The 14,691-nt window shown below is 44.6% G+C and overlaps 1 protein-coding gene across 1 annotated transcript in view; it reads right to left on the bottom strand.

The window, feature by feature from the left end:
- HDLBP (high density lipoprotein binding protein) overlaps positions 1-13,415 on the bottom strand; it is a 38,378-nt gene extending 24,963 nt beyond the window's left edge. The window contains exon 1 of the mRNA XM_057383610.1: positions 13,303-13,415. The gene's annotated coding sequence lies outside the window, so the exon portion shown is untranslated. The remainder of the gene's footprint in view (positions 1-13,302) is intronic.
- Between the last annotated feature and the right edge of the window lie 1,276 nt (positions 13,416-14,691).

Here is a 14,691-nt window from a genome sequence, read left to right as displayed (position 1 = left end):
AGAAAAAAAAAAAAAACCAACCCCAAACCACAATACACCCCATCTCCCCCAGAAAAGTAAAAAGAGTCCCTCTTCTTATTCCAATCTCTAATTTGGAAATGGGGAAGAGTGAAGGAGGGGAAAGGCAAGTCAGCAAGCACAATACCCTCCTTTCYTGCATAGAGGATGTTTATAAGTTTGTGCAATATAGATGTTTTTAATTATTAGCTCTGCACTGTCAGGGAACGAAGGAAAAAACCCTGTCCCATCACTGTAAAAATACATTGAATTTGAACTGATTTTTGCACTAGTTCATTTTCCTACACAACATTAATCTTCCTCATAATTCATAACTTACACTTAGTAACTGGTTTTCTTATTCCCACCTTGGGAGAGAGCACTCCCAGACCCTAGCCAACAAAACGAAAGAAGCTGCTCTGTGGAGCTCTGACCACAAAAATCTGAGGTCTTTTGAGAAAACTGCTTTTGATTACATGCAGTAATTTTTGGAGATTTCATGCACTGTATTTATGGAAGCATGGATGGTATKAAGCCTTTAGTAAAATTATTACTTATTATTAATGAACAAGAGTAGATTTCTCTATTTCTTCTCTTATGGCAAGGAGGACAATCAAAGTACTTGAATTTTCTGACTCAAACAATTTATAACTACAAATAAAGATACACTTGTGTATGAAATCAGGAAGTCTGCTAAATAAGAACAGTCGTCGGGAATTGACACCATGCTCAGGCACCTCAGTGATGTATTTCCCGCACCCCAGCCTCTCCTCAGAAAGCCTGCTATCTCTGCGAGGATGCAGGGACACTGCTCCAAGCACGGGGYTCTCCACAGAAAGGCAGTGACCACTACTGCCACGTCATGTATGCTCCAGGAGCTGCCTCTGACTGCTCCGACAAACTGGGCTGTAGATGCCACAAGCATCCGTAAGGCACACAGGCAGGCTGCTGCCTACCAAGACAGAGGTGGCTCATGCAAAAGCAGAGCTCCAGGGCCCTGGGCAAACCACAACACCTCCTGACCGTGGGCAGCAGCTGGAGTGCAGGGTGTTGTAATATGGGACTCAGAGCCTGGGACTCTGAACCTTGCTTAAGATACAAGATGCTTTTCTGGTGCTTTTGCTCCCTTGTGTTTATCTCCCAGCACAAAGCAGGCAGGCTCCTTCCAACACTCYAACGTCCAATTAACTCTGACATGAGTAAGTACCATGATCCCCYGTGCCAGGGAGCCAGAGAAGCATCACAGCCTCCAGCCGAGAGCATCTAACCAAGACACCAACATCATTGTCCCTCAACACCACCTCATTATCTGGCTCAGCAGGGGCCGTCTGTGGGGACATGCCACCTTGTACCTATGGGATAACTGCATGGCCCTCTTCTGCTCTCACTATATAGTGCTACTGCAGCCGCTGGGATTGCCAGGTCATTATGGATTTCTGGCTTCCATCAGAGCTCCCTCCCCAGGTCTGCTTAAGATGCAATCTTCCTCTGCCTGTTGCTCTTCCTTTATTTGCAGCTGCAAATGCTGGGAAGGAAGCCTGCCAGTTCCAGAAGTTACTGGAAGGCCTAGAGCACTTCACCATGTGCCACACTCAATTTCTGCTGAAGGAAATCTGTTACAGGCTGTTCTCCTTAGAGGATGATATTCCGCAGGAGAGAGGGGTGTATATGGGGGGAAGAGCTCACCTTTCCTCCTGCATTCAGTAAGTACAGAAATGTCCTATGCATGGACAAAAGCACATTTAGAGGGTGCCAGGAGGCTTATTTCAACCTACTGCTCCTGCCAGCATGTTGACCATCTGTGTCACACCACTCCTTTTCTTCAATGAGGCTATGGAGTGTGGGCAGAGAGGGGTCTGCAGGGATAGCTTTAGGTCTGTTCTGCCTACTTACTTGCCCACAAATACAATTTCACATTAAAAAATAAAAAAATACACTTGACATGAAGTTGCATGTMAAATGGCTCCTTTATAAGTCAGGTGTAGGAACTTTTGGTAACTGAGAGAAATGGAAACAGAAGAAGGCACCCAACCCCTTGACAAACAACACTAACCTACTAGTCTCCCTCAAGCAATCCATATTTTGGCAGCATTATAAGAGACCCCAATTTCATGACTTGTTAGAACAACTGAAAAAAGAAGCCTCYGAAAGAGAGCACTAAAGTGCGGCAGAAAGGGTAAAGGACTGGGAAGTGAGTAGTTTCCATGGCCTATCACTCGTCTGAGGGAGGACACAGAAATGGGACCAGCAAAAAYACCAAACATGCACACAGATAAAACGAACACTGAACTGGTCTGGGGCTTGTTTTTTTCGGAACATGTGTTCACCCATGTGAAAGCAAGGTTGAGGAGTTAAGAAGCTTTCCATAATCACTTCACCCCAGGACTCTTGGGGAAGGGTGAGGAAACTTTGCACCTTAAACCACTGGAGCAAAAAGGTTGGTCTTTCCTGGCACATTTACCTTCAGCTGAGCTGGGATTTTATAAAGCATTTCTTTTAGCCTATTCGTATTTTCTGTTGTTATAAGAGAGTCCTATTTTTCCTGCCAGAAACCAAAAGCCGTATTTGGAAAGCAACCCAAGTATGTTCCAAAGAGTGTGTGCTGTGATTTTATTTCCTGTTAAATATAACTCCAGATTTCTAAAACTTTACAAATAAGCACCCCTTTTGTACCCTGGGTGCTTATCCCACACACTCAAGTCAAAGAACACCACAAAAGAGCCACCCTTGAAAGCATCCATTTCAGCACATCCCTTGCCAGTGGCATGMAGAGAAAAGGGCTGGGGGTATACTTTGTATCACACTAGAAAAACCAAGTAGAAGAGGATTCAGGATGCACGGCACTTGTGTGCCAGAGAGTACTGAGATTCTCAGCCAAAGCAGGATACGTGTCTCAGCTCTACAGCTATCGCTGTGGCTCGTCGTGGGATCTTCCAATAGAACATTTGCATTTCTACAGAAAATCTCTATTAAATTGAAGCGTCTAATTATATAGATCTTTCTGCTAAGAGAATAAAAAAAGTTTCATCATAAGAAGTGACTGAACACGAGTCCACATTGTTTATGTCTCCATGACTTTGAGACTAGATTTTACTTGTTTGCCAAGAGGAAGGAAACTTCCAGGGATGTGCCAATCAGACACCTATCTTCCCCATTCACACACAAATGCTGGGAAGAAATTATTCYGTAGGCTAAATTAGGCTAGTAGGCTAAATTCTGCCTCTTGGCTGTACTTGATGCAGCCCCACCATCTTCAGAGGCCCACTGTAAATACCTAATTAGAGAATTACAGGTAAAGGAGAATAGTCCACCCAAGCCTAGACACTAATCCCAACTCAAATCATTTAGTGATATGGTGAAGAAAGGAGGGTGGTGGAAGGAAGATGAATGACTATATGTGTTAGTCTTACACAGGACCTAGGTGGTACAAAATACAGGGTCCCAGGTGGATGCAACACCACCTGCCTTTCTCCTGGTAACCTCCATTGTTTATTGAGGACAATTCTCTTGCAGGAACAGAAGAGCTAACCAGATATTGAAGGAAAATTACTAACCTCAGCAGGGCTCTCAGGCCAATATGGTTCTTTAAAAGACTTATTTCCTGGGCACCCTGACAATAACATTATGCAACCACCAGCTAGAAAAGAATATATACACTGCCCTTGCTAGCCTGTCACAGGATGCTCTATAACAAAGGACATGCAGAACAGGTAGGAAGAACAGGAGCAACTTACTGGTGTGGACAGAGTTCTAGTRTGAACAAGGAGCTTCAGGCCTTCTGACTGCAGAGGGAGGAAAAGCTGATGGTTTTACAGAGGGACACTGTGAGAAAATGTGATTTAATAAAAAAAAAAAACCAAAAAAAAACACCAGTCAAGAGACACAAGCTCTGCTCTTGGATTTGCTGCAGATTTGGTGAATTGGCCAGCAAAATTCTCTCTGTTGTCCTGGCTGTGCACACAGAGCATCTTGACTTTCTCTGTGGATTCATTATTTTATTTCAGCTTGTACAGAATGCTGTGATCTTTGGATGTCAGGTGCTAAGACAAAACAAATGCCTTTTCAGAGATGAGGAAGAAAAATCARTGGACAGTTTAATAAAATCAATTCAAAAGCAAAGCAAAAGGAAGCCACAGAGACCAGTCAGCATTTGTCCTTTCACTCGCACTGTGAGTGAAATCTGATTTAACACAAACTTGGCTTTCAAGAAGTTGCCAGGGMGTAGAATTTTTAAGGAGTAGAAGCAAATTTCAGGTTCCTGGCCTTGGGAAGCCAATAAACATTTTCACAAGGAATAAACATGAGGGATAAAGAAAGATATGGTACCTTCCAGTTTCACAGTAAAGCAAAACAACACTGTTTTGACTCAAGAATGGAAAAAAGTGATTCAGAAAACAAAGATTTCAAATACATTGCGTAGAAAGCGGGAACAGCACAGAAATCACAGAAATTCAGAATATCTGGCAACACATGGAGGTCTGAGTCTCCAGGACCTGCTCAAAGCAAGGTCAGACCAGGGCATTCAGGCCTTTCCTCACTCAGGTCTTGAAAAACTTCAGAGCTGCAAAAAGTTTCTGGGCAACCTATTCAGTACCTGACTATCCTCATAGTGAAAAAAGGTTTTTTATTTGCAGTTAGAACCCCTAATTTCAATGTTGGTTCTTTATGCTGATCTAAACTTGCTTTTTAGTTTAAATTACCACCACACTGTGTACTTACCACTCCCAGGTGCTTTCAGAGTGCCACTGCAGCACTACTTGCCATTCTACATGGCAGAAGAACAAAAATCTTCCACTATTAGTGAACTGAGAGGCACTTCCCACTTGCTAATATCCCAGTTACCCAAGAAATGAGGATTTTGGAGATACTGCAGAACAAAGTGTGTACTGTTTTCTTTCTGCTCTTCAAAAGGAAACTTTCAYTTCTCTCTCCTTTAGCTACTGGGTTGAAGTTCTTTTGTTTACCTTTCAGTGTCTCCTGTTCTCTCTCCATTGGCCACTGCAATATAAAATGAACACGTGGCAATTTTTTTAAGGTTGTTTTTTTTTTTTTTNTTTTTTTTTTTTTTAAGAAATGCTGCCAGCAGCTCTCATGCACTATAAATCGCTTAGCCTGAAAAGGCAAGGGATTTGTAAGCCCACAAGGAAAATTTACCTTTTCCCACATTAACTGTTACATACTTAAGTCAGCTGTGTCCCCTAGCTCAAACCTTGTCACTAGACTCACKAAGAGCCTCCTCCAGGAACTCTTGGGCTGATGTTTTGCAGGGCAGAATTTAAGTATTTGCTTACAGCAGTTTATAATGGTGACAACAACCACTTATTTTTACACTGATTAAATAAACATAGACCAAAAAAAGACAAAAAGTGGCAAACTAAATGAGACCTCCCCAATGCCACTCTTCAGGGGAGGAGGGGAAAAATTGCAACTTAAGCAAAAATGTAAACAGACATTTGGTTTTGTTTGGGTTACAGTTCTTTTAAATCTTGCTTAGCTACTTTGATTTGACATATTATATAGAAAAAGAAAGCGAAGTTATTCAAGACTCSTTGAAATATTTTACAGATTCCTCAGTTCTTAATGTTTGTTGGATAACAAAGATGCAAGYGAATGCCAGAGCTCCATTTTTATAAATTTCCTATGCGCTCTGGTATGTTTAGCTCAGAATTCCAGTTTACCAAGTCACATGGCTTCACGAGACTCTCTAATTTTATAATTTTTATTTTTCTTCATTTCTGTCTTTCTTTTCGTTCCCTTTCTTTCCGTTTCTGTTGCAATAAGCAGTTTGAAATTGCAACCCAGAAAAGTTAGCATTACTGTGACAAATGAAACACTTAAAAGAACAAAAGCCTGRAACTTGCAGGGAGGCTAGTGCTTTGCTTAAATGATGTTATTTAATTTAGGAGCAAGATGGAACTATTCAAAATTGAAAAAAAACCCACCTTAAGTTTGGCAATAATTCCTCTGAAAAGGCATTAAAGTAAATATCTGATTCCAACTGCCCCTTTGGAAAAGCAGTGCTTGGACCCTCACTATTTAAGCACTGCCTTCCCTTTGTCCTATTCATAGCACATGCAACAGGGGCTCAGCATATCCACAGACAAGCACTAATTCCTAATCTCTACTAGGCCAAGCAAAAGGCTCTTCATGTGTTAGACAGAATTACATCACGGTGATCTAAACTGACAGTGAAAAAGCCAGACAGTCTTCCCTTCCAAATTTGCAAGGCCACTCTAAGCCTGCTATGAAAGGAGAGAGAGAGAGATAGTGAGAACTCAGAGTAAAACTATTCCCCCTAATTGTTACAAATAATATTATTTTACGCTTAAAACCCCTTTTCATAACTGAATCATTCCCAGTTCCACCCTGCTCAYCTTTGGGCCAAATAGGAACAGGACATGAACCATTTTGGGTACAATTTTTCTGTTTTGATACCTCATGCTGCTCAGTCCTCCACCCACTTTGTTATTGTCTTTTGGATTAATAGAATGGTGTCCTGGGCAAGACGAGATTTCAAATAAAATAGAGGGGTTAACGTTTCCTAAATTTGCAAGAACTTCTAACCTTCTGTAAATACTCACTGCTTGCTCTCATTTTAGCCACAACTATGCTGCAAGCAACAGAGCCATTAACTCAGGATTTTAATTTCATGAAACTGTTTATAAGAGCAGGTGTAAAACTTGACTTTTAAGCTTCCTCAATGCTACAAACCAGCTCTACTTTTAAGCAATAGTCATACACCTACAACTTGCTATTCTCCAGACACTCCAAGGGTCCTTGTAAGACCAAACTCCTAAATCCCAGCAGGCTGCACCAACTGCTRAAGTATTCACTTCGAAAACAAAGGCATATGCACTAACAGGTCAACCATAATATATTCCCATCCCCACTCTCACCCCGCCTGCTCAGGGACTTTTCAGCTTTCCTTTCAACYGCTGTGGCACAGGTTTACATTCAGCTTTATCACTTGCACAGAGATAACAGCAAACTTACTTTCTCCTAAGCAATGGAAACAGCTGGGGCCTGGTTTACAAACAGCAGAACCCTGCTCTCCTCTTTRGGAAGGGCAYRAGAAGTCAGRCAGTCCACACCAYATCCAGTACCCACTGGAGACACAAAAAAGTCCCCAATAAGTCCACTTCAATCACTCCTGGCCTCCTGCCCCACTGTGGTTTTCCCTGGCTTTGTCTTTGTTCCTGCCAGTGGGGAAATCTTAACTCCATCCCTTACTCTCTTCCTTTTTCCCAACACAACCCATGTACCCATCCCATGCCCRAGGTCCCTGTTCTGGCCACACAGCCTGCCCTAGGCTTTGTTTGTCACTCATCTTTGGCAACTATCCTGCTTATTTTGTGAAATATCCAGYTTAATTCCCTGTGCCAGAAATGCAAGGAYAGACAAAAACACAAGACCAGSGAAAAGCAGAAGAGAACTAGAAAGYGATGCTTGTGCAGGTGGTACCATCTGAATCAAGTACTGGCCATCAAGGCAGTCAATACTCCTCTGAAAATAAGCCTTTGCAGATTTTTCAGCAACTYACTGCAAAACCTTTGAAATACCAGTCAACCAAAACTAACAGGGGTGGGGAAAAGGGACRGGAAAATGATGTGTGCCATGCTGTGTGCCAATACCCTAAACCAAGCCTGACATTCRAATGATGTAAGAAGATTATTCCAGTTATCCAATCCCTGATGAAAAATATGCCAGAGGTCAGATTTGTGAAAGTCAACTATACAGGCCTCATGGTGTTTATGGGCAGGTATGATACCTGTAACCTTCCTTTAAAACCACAGTTCTGATATGTACCTGGCCTGTGACCTGTGGTCAGACAGCACTCGATGGGCTTTGACAGAGATCTCAACAAGCAACTATCAATTCAATAACACAGGGAGAAGGCTGGGTCCTGCCTCTTCCAAGCAGGGTTGTAATTATCAAAACAGAACAGGGTTCCAACTTATTCCTCCTTTAAATTCAGCTAGTTGCTGGGATGTTGCTGAATTCATAGCTTCAGCACACAAGTGTCAATTCTCATGATATGAGCACTCCCAGAAACTCATTCACAAGTATTTTGCATGCAGTGAAARGTTGGCATACACACAAGTTACATGTGTGGATACTTTTACCAGAATCACACTAATATACATTTATAAGCAAGTCCCTTACAGAATTCTGTTTCTTGGTTTTGCTTTGTGTCCTTGTTTGAGTTTCTTTTGTTGTTGGGGTTTTTCTTTCGGGGGTAAGGGTGGGTGTGTCTCTTTTTCCTTTAATGCTAAATAAATCTATCTGTTTCATCCCCAAGCTTCTCCCAAGTGGTTCTTTCTCATCACTGAAAAATCTTCAGCGAAGAAAGCTGGAAAAAAAACTGTTGCTGGAAAACATTTCCAGACACTATGCTGCAGAGTGTAAGAGAATCTGGTACTACTTCCATTTTGCGTCAACAAGTAAATCCATTTTATTTAGCAATTAAATTAAATAACATCATTTAAGGGATGTCGTGCATATATGGCTGTGCTATTCAATCTTCTCAAAGGCAAAACTTTTCCTGTGAGTCATCATTTCTTTGTGTCTCGCAGCTACTGAACCAATCCCTACCCTTCYTCTAGCGCTATTTTTCCACTGAAGTTAAACTCATTATGACTTCCTCTAGATGAGCCTTTTGCGGTCCATCTTTTCTGTCAGGTTTCTCCCTGTTTTTTTCCTGCCTGCTGCTTTGCAAGCGACTCTTTTGTGCCTCTAGCTGGACATAGCTCCTTGCTCCAGCTCCTGCTCCTCACAAAGGAATGACATGCTTCCCTTGCTGCCTCAGCAACACAGCCAGCTCCCTTCACAGGCAGCTGTGGCCAAGGTCAGCCCTCTGCACCCACAGGAGATTTCAATGKACTTCAATTACTTACATGCTAATAGATCTGGCAATTATTTGCAAAATATTAGTAGATATCTTCAAGGCTTGAAAGATCTACTAGAGGCAAGACTCAACAACATAGAAGCAGTCATGAGAGACAAGTGAGGTCTACCAGCAGGATCAAAGAAAGGTATCTGTATTGCATAGCAGCTGCCAGAARTGATTGCTGTACTTCTGTGAAACTGCAGGGAAAATATCAGAGCTTGTGCAGGTAGAAACACCAAAGATCACCTAAATGAAGGAAAAAATAACTATTTAAACTTTAACACTTTTTTATCAAATAAAATAAACTCAGAACACCAATCACAGCCCGACTACTCCTTGTTGCAATTAAAACATAAACACATAAATCATCTAGCAACTCAGTTTGCCCCTGGCTTTGGCTGGAACTTCTCCTCATTTATCAATACATCTTTTTCCAACCCGACTTTCTGATTTCCTTCCACTGAAGTCACACCATAAGATCTAAGGGCARCATGAGTTCACAGAAGGAAGATGTGGAAAAAGATCACTAGAGTTATTATGCATTCAGGACTTTTCCATTGAAGATGAGAATGCGAATCACAAGAATTTAATAGACTGTTTATGTCCCAAAAATCTTAAAGCTAAAGGACAAATACACATAAATATAAACCTCTCAGGTGTAATTTCACATCCAGGATAAGCAAGAAACCCAAAATTATTCTTCTAAACCTAGGAATTTCTAAAATAGAAAGAGCTTTTGAAACAAGCCCTAGGTTCTTGAAACCATACTAGATTCTTCACTTAATGACCAGTCTAGCACAAGCACCTGGAGGTCAGAGACCAGCTCCAGGTGTCCGGAGCTCTCTGCAATCCCTTCCCCAAGAGGCCCTACTGACCAGAGCCCTCCCTTCCACTCCAAATGGAGTCTCACGGACCACAATCAACACCACAGCCTCCTGGAAACACAGACCCTGCAGGAATAGCTTCTAGACTGAAGGCCTAAAAAAAAAAGTAAAATAAAAAAATATGAGCAAAGCCCAGTGAGCTCCACAACAGCATTCTGCTTTCAAAGGTAGGATAATCAGGAAGAGGAACAGAGGCCTAATCCAGGAGCTGAGTTTTATTTTGCTATCTCTTCTTTATCTGTTTTCATATTTTAATACAGTAATACCTACTTAATTCTTGTGCACACACATGTTACAAAAGTTCTACAGGCTCTGGGCCTCTCAGTAATGTGCTCCTGGACAAGTTAGACTTGTTAGCTCCGGGATGGACATGGCTTTTGCAGTCTGCTTTAAAAACCCTGTTGCAATTTCTTCAGCGGTGCCCAGAATCCCCGAATCACAGACTGGTTTGAGTYGAAAGGGACCTTAACCACCATCCAATTCTGCCCCCTGTCATGAGCAGGGAAACTTTCCACTAGGCCAGATTGCTCCAAGTCTTGACCCACCTGAGATTAAACATTTCCACGGATGGGGAAGCCACAACTACGCTGTATATCTTTGTCAACACTGTAACAACATTCCCATAAGGGTTCAAAACACCCATGGGAACACTTGCCAGTCTTGCAATTTCACTCTGAAGTTTACATTGSAAGTTCTACACAGTATAGGCCTGAGGATTTCTTTCTGTAGAATTCCTGAACATAAAACAAAATTGAACCATTGTTGAGTGACTTCTTTTTCAAAGGAAAACATTCTCATATAAATYTGATACTCTACAGAACCCCACAATTCAAATTGTGAAACCTCTACCAGCTATGGTAAATGAACCATTCATTCATAAGGACAGGTTTASATTGGATATTGGGAAGCAACACAGGCTACCCATCAGTCACCATCCCTGGAAGTGTTCAAGAGATGTAAAGATGTGGCACCTGGGGAATGGGTTAGTGGTGAACACAGCAGTGCTGTGTTAACRGTTGGACTTAATGTTGGAGGTATTTTCCATCCCAAATGATCCCATGATTCTAACCACACCTGCATTCAGTTTGAACATTCTGGACTGGTYCCAGTGCCACTGCTGACTACTCTGACCGTCTGATTGGATGAATTATCCATATTTTCACRGCAGCACAATCCTGAGTGCATTTTCACCATCTTAACAAGCTTCTACATATAAACAGAATAATATGCTTTGGCAAAAGCATTATCACCCAAAATACTATAACCAGTAAAACACCTCAATTTTCTTCAAAAACGTGCAAACAGTTTGTCTTGTCTGGGATGGCTCCCACTCAGATAACAGCTATGAAAAGCCCAAGGTTACAAAGTTCTCTTCTAACAGACCACAATGTCTTCAGAGGCAGCTTAATGCCAAATGGAAAAAAAACAGCTACTTGACTAACAAAACTGCACTTAACCTACCAAACCAAGTTATTCTTGTGACCACCACAATTATGACCCAATTCTGGTTCAAGGGGAAACCTCCTCACTCATCATGCCAGTCTAGGTAAGTGAAATCAGTGAAAAAATCAGGGAACATAAAAACCTTTAAAATCGTAAGAAGCAATGCCAACTTTTCACCGTATCAGGCAAAACTGGGGGAGAGCAGACAAAGTAGCCAATAAAAAAAGAAAAAAAATCAGCTTAACTTGCAACAAAGGAGGAAACAGGAGTATGTATCACACTACCAGCTGTGGACACACCAGAAAGATCTACAGAGAACAAACACGGAGCAATCTTTAACTGTTTCTTAGAAGCTACTTGGGAAACTGTCCTYTGAGAATGATTTGGACTTAGTGATGTTGCAGCAGTGGCGAAGTTCAGGCTGGCTGGTTACACTGCCTTGCCACCCTGCAGTTACATACCACCAATTACTGTTACTTGCACATCTAGCAAGAGGTTTTCCTGTGCCTATCATTCTGATCCCTGTAAAAGGGTACTGTTTTTTTAAAAAGGTTGTGTTTTAGTGGATGGCTCTGCCTATGATTTGGGCTTTATGAAAATTCATATATAAATAGGAAGATTTTTTTTCTAACAGCTTAAATCTAAACAGGAAAAGGTTAGAGACACAGAGCTTTAGCAGACTCACAGCTACACATAASGTTACTGCTTCCTTTCCTGCTTCAACTCTGCAATATGTTCCTTTACCATGGAGAAGGATACCCAACCCACCTATGAAACAATGCATGAAGCACAACTTCCAAGTCATGTAGTAGTCTTCCCTTTTTCTGAATAAAAAATAATAATAAAAAAAAAGACCCCAAACCATACTACTATCTGCTGTCTTCTAACTTAAGATGGTTCTCAGAATAGAAACAGGAGAAAAAATGGAGACTAAATCACAGGGCAGCTTCTTCACTTGTCTTACTGGACAGAAAACATTCAATAAAGCAACAAAGTACATATTGGTGTGCAGATTTTTCTCTGTCATTACACAACAGGATAGGAAAATAAATGACTCCTTCAAGCTCCTCGGGACTGAATGTCACTAATCTTCACTTCCCAGGCACAGAGTTGAGAATGTTTCAAACTCTAAATTTGGTGAATTCAAGGCCCTTGCCTCATCTTGCAAATTAACTGCTCTCTCTATTACCAACATTCCAGCAAAATCTCCTCTCTTGCTTCTTTTCTTTCAATGGAAGAAAATACACTTTCAGCTACGAAACCTTCCCTTCTGTTGAGGAAAACCATCATGGGAAGTGCTATTTATTATGTGTCACATCGTTTCAGCTATAGCTCAAGAATCATCAGCACCCCGTGCTTAACCCTCTTCAGGGCCGCTGGATCATCCTGGTCTATAAATAACCCGCAATAAAACCACACTGCAGGCATAGAGAGCAGGTCAGCAGAGGCAGAATTTCCCCTCGTATCATGCACAGAGGCGGCTGACGCTACCTGCAGTGTCACAGGTGAGGCCAAAACCCTCCCCCATCGCGGCCCATGGCGCAGCCTCAGCTTTCRGGCCCAGGAGCAGTAGGAATGGAGACCACTGCACTTGGAGAGCCCGCAGCAGTCCGAGCTCGTGGGCACAGAGCRGGACCCACTACCAGCCGAAGGAGGGGAAAGGAAAGGCGACCGCTTCCTCAGCCGCATCCCCTCAGTGGGGGCGCGGGCCGGGCCCCGGCCGATGCGCCGCAGGGAAAGGAAGCGGGACATGACTCATGGCTTTTGTCTGCTGCTGGGTGGCCCCGGAGCGCTCCCCGCCGCCAAGGCGGCGCTGGCGGAGGAGCGGGACCTCGGGCRGCGGAGCAGGACCCTGGGCTCGGTGCGGGGTGCGCCGGCGGCACGTGGGCCGCGCTGCGCCAATGGCAGCGGCCGCGACCATAGAGCGGGGCCGGGCACTCGCCGCACATCCCGCCCGCCGCCCTTCTCGCCGCTGCCGCCATCTTGCTGCAGGCGGCGGAACGCGCCCGGCCGCGCCGCCGGGCCCGCGCCTTCCTCCCGCTCACCTGAGGCGCTCCCGCCACCGCCCTCCCGCGCCGGGCCCGGCATTACCTCTAGTCGGCCCGCAGCGAAGCCTATGCTGGGTACGAGGCCGACGGCCCGGCCGCCATCTTGCTGCAGCAGAGGGGATGTGCGTGACCTACAACATACGGGCGGCCCCTCCCCGTCCCAGCGGGTTGCTATGGGGATGAGGCGGGGCCTGCGGGGCGGGGCGGGGCCTGCGGGGCGGCTCCGCCCCCTCACCCTCCCCTGGCTGTGCGCGCGCGGGAGCGGAGCTCGGAGCTCGGAGCTGGCGGCTGAGGGAGGCGCGAGCTGAGCGGAGCTGCGCTGAGGTGAGGGGCCCTGCCCTGCCCTGCCTCGGGGGACTTCGGGGTCCCGCTGCGCGGATGGAAAGGGACCGGAGATGAGGGGAGTTGGCCGGGAGGAGCGCTGGGAATGTGTCCTTTTCAGCCGCGCAGACGGACGCCCGACCCTGAGGGGTTTGGTTGAGGTTGSGTGATGCTGGTGAGGAGGGAGCGGGACGATGGGGGCTGCGGGCGGTGCCGGGGAGGTGAGGCGCCCTGGCCGCCCGCCCAGCGCGGGATCTGGTGCTTGTATGGGCCGCCATGGGACCCCCGAGCGGGGCCCCTCCCACAGCCCGCAGAACGGTCGCTTCTGAACACGCTCTCATAGAGAGCTCCAGCCGCGCTSTTCAAACCGGGGGGTGAAGAACATCACCAACCAGCTCCTGAGGAAAATCTGAGCTGCTCCAAGGCTCCTGAACCCCGGCCGCAACCCTAAGTCCCCCATGCGACCCCCTGGGCTCGGAATGCGGTCAGGCGGGGCCTTGGCCTTCGTGTTCGGRTGCGCTCCTGCTTGTGTGGGAGCGCTCAGCCCTGACGGGAACACGGTGGGAAAGACCATTCGTGAAAGATTTCTGTGCTTGGTCCGTGTGTTAAAATATAATGTGGCTGTAGCCTTCTGCATAACTCTGCTCCCTGCTTCGTTTCTTAGCAGCTGTGAGAAACTTTCCTCTGCCCTTAGCCTGCCTCTGAGAAATAGCTGGGTGACAGGCAAGTCTCACAATTTAAAAGAATGTTCTTCTGTGTTCCGGCGGGGTCTAGTTTTGTTTGGCTCTGAAAACCTCTCATGGAGAATGGTTGAGCAGGAATCAATGACATCACTCGGCAGGAAACACTCTTGGAAGAAGGAGTTGCTATCAGAGCGATCTTACATGATAGAGGGCTCGTGGATAACTTCTTCACTAGATTAATAGATCATAGGTCATAGACCATTTTATGGATTGAAATACAGATGTTGCAGATACTAGTATTTACTTTTGGCTTGAAATTTCACTTGAGAAACATGTTATCCATTTTTAATTTAGTGTGAGTAAAAGGGTGCTAGATTTTTGTCAGCCAATTTGGCTTCATGAGAAAAGATGCCAAATGACTTCAGTGT

The sequence above is a fragment of the Malurus melanocephalus genome, unplaced genomic scaffold (genome assembly GCF_030028575.1).
Source record: "Malurus melanocephalus ecotype Western Australia unplaced genomic scaffold, MMel_1.1 scaffold_644, whole genome shotgun sequence".
Lineage (NCBI taxonomy): Eukaryota > Metazoa > Chordata > Aves > Passeriformes > Maluridae > Malurus > Malurus melanocephalus.
Note: the sequence above shows the minus strand (reverse complement) of the source record. Positions and strands in the feature narration are given on the sequence as shown.